Source organism: Salmo salar, chromosome ssa26 (assembly GCF_905237065.1).
Source record: "Salmo salar chromosome ssa26, Ssal_v3.1, whole genome shotgun sequence".
Lineage (NCBI taxonomy): Eukaryota > Metazoa > Chordata > Actinopteri > Salmoniformes > Salmonidae > Salmo > Salmo salar.
In genome coordinates this window covers 8699008-8709203 of record NC_059467.1, presented here as the reverse complement: position 1 = coordinate 8709203, position 10196 = coordinate 8699008, and the positions used below count along the sequence as shown (strand labels likewise).

The 10196-nt window shown below is 44.0% G+C and overlaps 1 pseudogene; it reads right to left on the bottom strand.

Annotated features, from left to right (window-relative positions):
• Window positions 1–4080: 4080 nt before the first annotated feature.
• On the bottom strand, window positions 4081–5010 carry LOC106586981 (cysteine and glycine-rich protein 1-like; annotated as a pseudogene).
• Between the last annotated feature and the right edge of the window lie 5186 nt (window positions 5011–10196).

Genomic DNA, 10196 nt, shown 5'->3' with positions numbered 1-10196 from the left:
CTATATTTGAAGAAAAGAACTTCACACAAACTATTACAAGGAATTCATTCTCCATCTTCCACTATTCCCATGTTACCCAGCCCTTTTCCTTTTGGCCCAAAGTTTTGGGCGTAGCAAAGACAAAGAAAGAGGGAAGAAACCAACAAAGAAATAATGAAACACTGAAAGATACAGTACTGAGTTCCTGGTGCCTGAGAGTCATTGATTTTCTAGCAGTGGAGGCTCCTCAGAGTAGGAAGGGGGGGACCATCGTGAATAGTGAAACATTAGTTATTTTTAGATAAATCTATACTAAAATATATTCACATCACCAAATAATTGATTCATTGCAAGGAAGGGCTGCAGTAGCCTCAACAGCACACTGTAGGGTAGCGCCGTGGTGTAGCCTGAGGACAGCTAGTTCCTGTCCTCTGGATACATTGACTTTAATACAAAACCAAGGAGGCTCATGGTTCTCACCCCCCTCCATGGACTTTCACAGTAATTATGACAACTTCTGGAGGATGTCCTCCAACCTATCCGAGCTCTTGCAGCATGAACTGACTTGTTGTCCACCCAGTCAAAGGATCAGAGAATTAATCTAGTACTGAAAGCATAAGCTACAGTTAGCTAGCACTGCAGTTCATAAAATGTGAGTAGTTTACTCGGAGAAAGACAATAGTTGAACAGTTTTGAACAAATTGATTTATTTAAAAAATGTAGAAGCCTGAGAGCTATATTTAGTTGTATTTTTTTCCGCTTAGCTAGCGGATGCAGCTAGCTAGTTTAGCCTACTCAAACACCCGGGTCAAACAGAGAGGGATGCTATGTTCGTTACCTGGCTATGGCTATCCAACACTGGAACTCTTCCAAGTCAAAGTAAGCTTGGTTTTATTCATTTATTTCCCCCGGTGTAACTGCTAAATGGCTTGCTGTATACTGTACTGCATGATTGTAGCGGGTTTACTAATGTATTAGTCAACATATCTACTAGAACTATGACATTAATATGGTAACAACGATGTAGGCTGTGGTTAGCGGTTATCATATGAAGGTTTGGCTTGGAAAGTTTTTATTTCGCCTGGTCACTGATGGTTTGTGTACTGAAGTCCACAAGCGAAGGGAAAAGGTGAGAGGAGGAGAGCGCGTAGATGCAAGAAGGAATTACAACGAGCAAAGTGATCATGCTGTTTGTATGTGGCTTCTATGAAAGTGAACTGTGTTTACGTTAGATCAGGGTGTATTAATTTCACCGAATTCAAATTAAATTACTATAAATATTTAACTTTAATTAAATAACAAGTGCAATATATCAAAATAAAGCTTAACTTGTTAATCCAGCCGCCGTGTCAGATTTCAAAAAGGCTTTACGGTGAAAGCAAACCACATGATTATCTGAGGACAGCGCTCAGCACACAAAACATTACAAACAGTTAGCAGCCAAGTAGATTAGTCACGAAAGTCAGAAATAGCAATAAAATTAATCACTTACCTTTTGCTCTTTGTATGGTTACACTCACAAGACTCCCGGTTACACAAATGTTATTTTTGTTCGATAAAGTCCCTCTTTATATCCACGTTTTGTTCAATAATCCAATGGCTCAAATGCGGTCACAAGAGGCATACACAAATTCCAAATAGTATCTGTAAAGTTCATAGGAACATGTCAAACGATGTTTATAATCAATCCTCAGGTTGTTTTTAGCCTAAATAATCGATAATATTTCAACCGGACAATAGCGTCGTCAATATAAAAGAAAAACAAGAAAGGCGCGCTCTCGGTCGTGCGCAGTAACCAGCTCTGAGGAGATCCCAGGGTCCACTCACTCAATGTTGTCATTCTCCCTCATTTTTCAGAATAAAAGCCTGAAACAATGTCTAAAGATTGCATTCCTTATGGCTTCCACTAGTTGTGAACAATCTGGGTCATAACCATTTATATGGTGGATAGGCTTTCAATGGAAAAACACCCATTTCAAAATAATGGCACTTCCTGGATGGATTTTCCTCAGGTTTTCGCCTGCCATATCAGTTCTGTTATACTCAGACATTATTTTAACAGTTTTGGAAACTTTTGAGTTTTCTATCCACATCTACCAATTATATGCATATCCTAGCTTCTGGGCCTGAGTAGCAGGCAGTTTACTTTGGGCACGCTTTTCATCCAAAATTCCGAATGCTGCCCCCTATCCTAGTGAGGTTAAACGGAACGAAACGGGATGAAAATACCTGAATTTGTCCAATAGAAATTCACATTTGCAACTGTTGGACTAACGTTTACTCCCTAGATCAGCTAGATGCAAGCAAGAGTGTGCAAGGCGGCATTGAATGTGTCACTGTCTGTCACCTTGATTACTCAAAATTCTTTAAGTTGTAAACTTTCATTCAAAGGCTAGGTTGTAGCAACTTCATGATGGGTATAGGGAAAATGTGAGTATCATGTAGTAGCCTAAACACATCGACGTTACATTGAACTGGGTGAATGGAATATGACAGTCATCAATATACAGTAATATAAATAAGGCCATGCTCTCACCCTCTCATCTTAAACGTCACCGACTGCCAATGGTTTCTACTGAAGCCTCGCTGTATCATTGATCTAAGGGAGCTCTGTAGGGCTGGCTAGCTTTGTGGTCTTAGCTGCATGTAAATGGTGGGAGCTTGTTTTGGTCGTGTGCGTACCTTTACAGTAGAGTTCTCCATCGTTGTCTGTCACTGTGGTACATTTTTACATTTTAGTCATTTAGCAGACGCTCTTATCCAGAGCGACTTACAAATTGGTGCATTCACCTATAATATCCAGTGGAACAACCACTTTACAATAGTGCATCTAAATCTTAAGGGGGGGTTAGAAGGATTACTTTATCCTATCCCAGGTATTCCTTGAAGAGGTGGGGTTTCAGGTGTCTCCGGAAGGTGGTGATTGACTCCGCTGTCCTGGCGTCGTGAGGGAGCTTGTTCCACCATTGGGGTGCCAGAGCAGCGAACAGTTTTGACTGGGCTGAGCGGGAACTGTGCTTCCTCAGAGGTAGGGAGGCGAGCAGGCCAGCGGTGGATGAACGGAGTGCCCTTGTTTGGGTGTAGGGCCTGATCAGAGCCTGAAGGTACGGAGGTGCCGTTCCCCTCACAGCTCCGTAGGCAAGCACCATGGTCTTGTAGCGGATGCGAGCTTCGACTGGAAGCCAGTGGAGAGAGCGGAGGAGCGGGGTGACGTGAGAGAACTTGGGAAGGTTGAACACCAGACAGGCTGCGGCGTTCTGGATGAGTTGTAGGGGTTTAATGGCACAGGCAGGGAGCCCAGCCAACAGCGAGTTGCAGTAATCCAGACGGGAGATGACAAGTGCCTGGATTAGGACCTGCGCCGCTTCCTGTGTGAGGCAGGGTTGTACTCTGCGAATGTTGTAGAGCATGAACCTACAGGATCGGGTCACCGCCTTGATGTTGGTGGAGAACGACAGGGTGTTGTCCAGGGTCACGCCAAGGCTCTTAGCACTCTGGGAGGAGGACACAAGGGAGTTGTCAACCGTGATGGCGAGATCATGGAACGGGCAGTCCTTCCCCGGGAGGAAGAGCAGCTCCGTCTTGCCGAGGTTCAGCTTGAGGTGGTGATCCGTCATCCACACTGATATGTCTGCCAGACATGCAGAGATGCGATTCGCCACCTGGTTGTCAGAAGGGGGAAAGGAGAAGATTAATTGTGTGTCATCTGCATAGCAATGATATGAGAGACCATGTGAGGTAGACTCCAGGCTCTTCCCACACAGCAAACAGCGGAAGCAGGTTTTATGCCAAGGCTGCAACAAGAAACACAAGCACCTGTATATCAGAGTTAGGTGATCTTTGTATTGTTGTGGTCTAAAGGGTGCAAGTGTAACCGATGTGAAATGGCTAGTTAGTTAACGGTGGTGCGCGCTAATAGCGTTTCAATCAGTGACGTAACTCGCTCTGAGACTTGAAGTAGGGTTTCCCCTTGCGTTGCAAGGGCCGCGGCTTTTGTGGCGCGATGGGTAACGATGCTTCGTGGGTGTCAGTTGTTGATGTGTGCAAGGGTCCCTGGTTCGAGCCCAGGTTGGGGCGAAGAGAGGGACGGAACCTACACTGTTACACAAGATGGCTTATAAAGAGGACTTTTACCTTTCCTGCCCCCATGATCTTCTCTGCTGCGTAGACAGCCTTTGAACGTCTTTGGCAGCGATCTGAACTTCCACACATTTTGTGCAAACTTACTGGAGTTGGAGTTTGTGGATGTGGGGTGAGGCTTAGAACTTCATAAAGAGGAAAGAATAAATTACAAATCTCCAAAGAGACCAAAACGAACATCCATATTCACAGAAAGGCTTTGCCATATGTCAATTAAAATGTTTCCTTGGTAACATTTAAAAGTCTGGGAAGCTTTTTATGAAAGCTGTATTCGTGTCTCTTTTGATACTGAAAATATGACTGATGTATGTTTTCATCGATATTTAACTGCAGCAGTGTCCTGGACAACTCCGTGTTTTTAATTAACTAGCCTATTTAACGTTAGTTGTGTCGTCCTTTAAATTGGTTGTTCAGATGAACAGATGTGAAAGAGAGAGGGGGGGGTGGAAGTCAGAGAGAATAATGAGAGGGACCTACTCTTGAGATTGCATGTCCAGGTTCTGTCCAGGGTGGTCAGAGCTGAGGGCTCCAGCACCCTGGCTGTAGTCTTTTGGCCCATACTTCTTGCCGTAGCAGGACTTGCAGTAGATCTCTGACTCATGCGCTACGGCTTTTGTACTGTCCAGTCCTTTCCTGCAGGCTACTGGGGTGAAGAGCAAAACCAAACCAACACATTAACACAGTCAACACTGAACCACAGTTTGCAGGAGAAAGTATGTTGTGGCCATGACAGCTATGGACTAACTTTCATCACTTTGTCAGGATAGAGGTTGGACAGCAAAAAAACTGAAGTATTTTGTTCCTTTATTTTAATACCAAAATCTATTTTTTTCATGCCCGGATACCTATTAAGCGACTAAATATCAGGCTGTGGATAATGGCATTATTCATATTATTAGGCCACAGAAGCCTGGGCCTGGAGTCTAACAATGGTCCCACCCACGTCAATCAACACAGCCCTTTCAGCTGTCCCTGGTCAGAGTCTATTTCTGAAGACTACAGTCTGGAGAGGTTGTTTAGGACCAGTGGTGTAAAGTACTTAAGTAAAAACACTTTTTAAAGTACTACTTGTAGTTTTTTGGGGTGTCTGTACTTTACTATTTTGTATTTTTGACAACTTTTACTCCACTACATTCCTAAAGACTTGTTTTTACTTTTTACATAAATTGTCTAATTCACACACTTATCAGCAGAACATCACTGGTCATCCGTACTGCCTCTGATCTGGCGGACTCACTAAACACATGCTTCATTTGTAAATGATGTTGGAGTGTGCCTCTGGCTATTGTAAATTTAAAAAAGAAGAATGTCTGGTTTCCCTAATTCAAAATTGTAAATATATATTTTAATCTTTATTTAACTAGGCAAGTCTGTTAAGAACAAATTCTTATTTACAATGACTGCCTACACCGGCCAAACCCAGGTGACTCTGGGCCAATTGTGCGCCACCCTATGGGACTCCCAATCGCGGCTGGTTGTGATACAGTCTGGATTCGAACTTCACCTAAAACCCTCACAAACTTTTACAGATACACAATTGAGAGCATCATGTCGGGCTGTATCACAGCCTGGTACGGCAACTGCACTGCCCACAACCGCAAGGCTCCCCAGAGACTGGTGCGGTCTGCACAACGTATCACCGTGGGCAAACTACCTGCCCTCCAGAACACTTACAAAGCTGCATCAACACGGATGTCATCAGAGCACGACGTATGTTTGTTGTTGAACCCTTTCGAACAGTGAAACCTGAACTAAAGACCTCGGTTTAAAAGCTGACTATTTTTATATATTTTTATTTTGAATCCTACAGCTCTGTTGGGCTAAATTGCTGTGAGCGCTGCTATCTGTCTCGGGATCCTGCCAGATTCCGTATAGGGGTAGAGACGCGAAAGCCCACCTAGCCTAGCTGGCTCAGCAGTCTCAAATGGAGGCCGCTATTGAACATTTCCAACGTTGTAGGAGATGCTTTGTTCCGGGACAATGTGGACTGCGTTGACTTTCAGTGTAGCAATTGCTTGCCTACAAGATCGAGCAATTGCTTGACTATAGGAGCGAAGTAGCTACTCTTAGCAAGCAAGTAGCAAACCTACATAAGCTACTGGGGAACCCACGCCCACCTACTTTTTATTTTTCTTCCGCCGTAGTAGCCGGACGCCGCTCTGGTCTGGTGGAAGTTTTGCCGCCGTGTCGGCTCTCCACAGCCGACTGGCCGGTGCTAGTCAGGGATCCATCCCCGAAGGGGTCTCCCCCTTCCCTGGAGATTGGAGCTGATCTTGACACAACCACCAGCCATGGAGGTACGTCACTCTCCGTGGAAGTCAAGGAAGGCGTCCTCTGGCAACGGGGGTCTCCATGGAGATGTTGAGCCCGGAACTGACACAGACCAGAAACAGCTTTGTCGCCCTGGATCCAGAGCTTCCGGCGCCTTCGTCCATGGTGGCTTTCCAATCAAGATCGGATCCGGAGGTACCTGTGTCTTCGTCCTCTGCTCTGTCTCCCTCTCCGGTGGCTTCTACCTCGGGTTCAGATCCTCAGAGCTCCCAGCCTCACCAGTCCGTGAGGCTGCCTGAGAGACCGGCCCATTCAACATCACCAGCTGTCATCATAGGCAACTCTATGGTGAGAAACATCTAGGTCCCCAAGGCAAAAACCCTGTGCTACCCATGAGCACGAGTACAGGACATAACAAAGCTGCTTCCGACTGTTCTACCACAGATGCCGGGAGCTGACACTGTAGTAGTCCATGTGGGGTCAAACGACATCAGGAGGGCTATCTCGGAACATTTGAAAATGGATTTTAAAGAACTGATTTTAGCATTAAAAGACTCCAAAAAACAGCCAATAATTTCAGGTCCAGTACCATCGTTGGGCCGCGGGTGTGAAAGATTCAGCAGACTGCTGGCATTACACATCTGGCTAAAAGATTACTGTACTGTAGCTCTGCTGGAGTCACTTTTATTGATAACTTTGACACCTTCTGGATACAGAAGATACTCTACAGGAATGACGGAGTCCATCCAAGTCATCTTGGCTCCTGGACTCTGTCCACGCATTTCAAGGCTGCATTGAAACAATGACTGGTAAATGATCCAAGACCAGCTCAGTTAATCCCTACCATTGTGAAAATGAGTCGTCATAATGATGCATCAAATGTACATTATCTTAGGGGCATTGGCAAACACAATGTAAGTAATTTCATTTATGTACCCCTAATTGCACCGAATACATCTGTTTATCCTACAGCTATTGTTAGCCGTAATCATAAGTCTATAAACCAGAGTTACACTGTTAGCACTGAGGCGGTGTGCAATAGTAGGAAGACCAGTTTATGCAACTCAACCTGCACTATTAGCTCCAATGTTAATAACATGAGTAAGTCTACCGCTGATAAGCTTCCCAGTAAAGCATTAAAAACTTACGGATGACGGCAACAGACGCTGACACTACACATCCAAGTATATCGGACCAAATTATGAAAGACAAGAACTGTACTTTTGAATTCTGTAAAGTGAGTGTTAGAGGTGAAGAAATTGTCTATCAACAATGACAAGCCACCAGGGTCTGACAATCTAGATGGAAAATTACTGAAGATAATAGCAGATGATATTGCCACTCCTATTTGCCATATTTTTAATTTAAGCCTACTAGAGAGCGTGTGCCCTCAGGCCTGGAGGGAAGCTAAAGTCATTCCGCTACCCAAGAATAGTAAAGCCCCCTTTACTGGCTCAAATAGCCAACCAATCAGCCTGTTACCAACCCTTAGTAAACTTCTGGAAAAAAATTGTGTTTGACCAGATACAATGCTATTTTACAGTAAACAAATTGACAACAGAAATTCAGCATGCTTATAGGGAAGGACACTCAACAAGCACAGAACTTACACAAATTACTGATTGCTGAGAGAAATTGATGATAAAATGATTGTGAGGGCTGTCTTGTTAGACTTCAGTGCAGCTTTTGACATTATTGATCATAGTCTGCTGCTGGAAAAATGTATGTGTTATGGCTTTACACCCCCCTGCTATAATGTGGATAAATAGTTACTTGTCTAACAGAACACAGAGGGTGTTCTTTAATGGAAGCCTATCAAATATAATCCAGTTAGAATCAGGAATTCCCCAGGGTAGCTGTTTAGGCCCATTGCTTTTTAACATTTTTACTAACAACATGCCACTGAATTTGAGTAAAGCCAGAGTTTCTATGCATGTGGATGACTCAACACTATACACATCAGTGACTGAAATGACTGCAGCTCTTTGTTGAGTGTTAAAGTCATTTCAGTCGCTGTAGTAGCAGTTTCAGAGTGGGTGGCAAGGAATAGCCCTAAATATTTCTCAAACTTAAAGCAATGTATTTGGAACAAAACACTCACTTAAACCTCAACTAAATCTTGTCAAAAATAATGTGGAAATTGAGCAAGTTGAGATGACTAAACTGCTTGGAGTAACACTAGGTTGTAAACTGTCATGGTCAAAACATATTGATGCAGTAGTAGCTAAGATGGGGAGAAGTCTGTCTATAATAAAGCGATGCTCTGCCTTAACAACACTATCAACAAGGCATGTCCTACAGCCCCTAGTTTTGTCGCACCTTGACTATTGTTCAGTCATGTGGTCAGGTGCCACAAAAAAAGGACTTTGGAATTGCAATTGGTTCAGAACAGGGTAGCACGGCTGGCCCTTGGATGTACCCAGAGAGCTAATATTAATAATATGCATGTCAATCTCTGTTGGCTCAAAGTGTAGGAGAGATTGGCTTCATCACTACTTTTATTTATGAGAGGTATTGACATGTTGAATGCACCGAGCTGTCTGTCTGAACTACTGGCACACAGCTCAGACACCTATGCATACCCCACAGGAAATGCCACAAGAGGTCTCGTCACAGTCCCCAAGTCCATAACAGACTATGGGAGGCACACAGTACTACATAGAGCCATAACTACATGGAACTCTATTCCACATTAAGTAACTGATGCAAGCAGTAAAATTACATTTAAAAAAACACCTTATGGAACAGCAGGGACTGTGATGCAACACAAACATTGGCACAGACGCGCGCACACACGTGATAACATACGCACTATACATACACATGGATTTAGTACTGTAGATATGTTGTAGTGGTGGAGTAGGCCTGAGGGAACACAGTGTGTTGTGAATGTATTGTAATGTTTTAAAATTTTATAAACTGCCTTAATTTTGCTGGACCCCAGGAAGAGTAGCTGCTGCTCTGGCAGCATCTAATGGGGATCCATAAGAAATACAAATACGATACCTACAGCACCCGTTGTCACAGGAAGGCCAAAAAGATCATCAAGGACAACCACCTGAGCCCACTGCCTGTTCAGCTTGCTACCATCCAGAAGGCGAGGTCAGTACAGGTGCATCAAAGCTGGGACCGAGAGACTGAAAAATAGCCTCTATCTCAAGCCCATCAGACTGTTTAACAGCCATCAGTAGCACAGAGAGGCTGCTACCAACATACAGACTTGTAACCATTGGGCCACTAATAAATGGAACACTAGTCACTTTAATAATGGCACTTTAATAATGTTTATATATCTTGCATCACTCATCTCATATGTATACACTGTATTTTAAACCATCTATTGCAGCAGTCCTCAATCCCCGGGCCGCGGACCGGTATCGGTCCGTGGGTCATTTGGTACCGGGCTGCAGAGAAAGAATATATAACTTACATTATTTCCGTTTTATTTATTATCTGAGTCTGAACGATGTTTTATTTAGAAAAATGACCGGATTCCCTCTGTTACATCCGTCTATGACTCTGACTCACTCTTGACGCTTGTCTCGGTCACGTGAATCGTTGGATTTGTGGGGACGGCGCGTGAACAGAGGTATATTTGACATGTATCAAACATTCGCGGGGATTTTGGAAGAGACTGAGCCCGAGCCTTCATTGTCCCAGCTGGTGCACGATCACCTGTCTTTGCTTTTAAAAGAGTTTGAGCGCTACTTCCCAACCACAAAATACCCACGAACTGCCAAGGAATGGATCCGCGACCCATTTGTCAACAAACCAGGTGAATCCAGCATGTCTATGCAAGAAGAAGA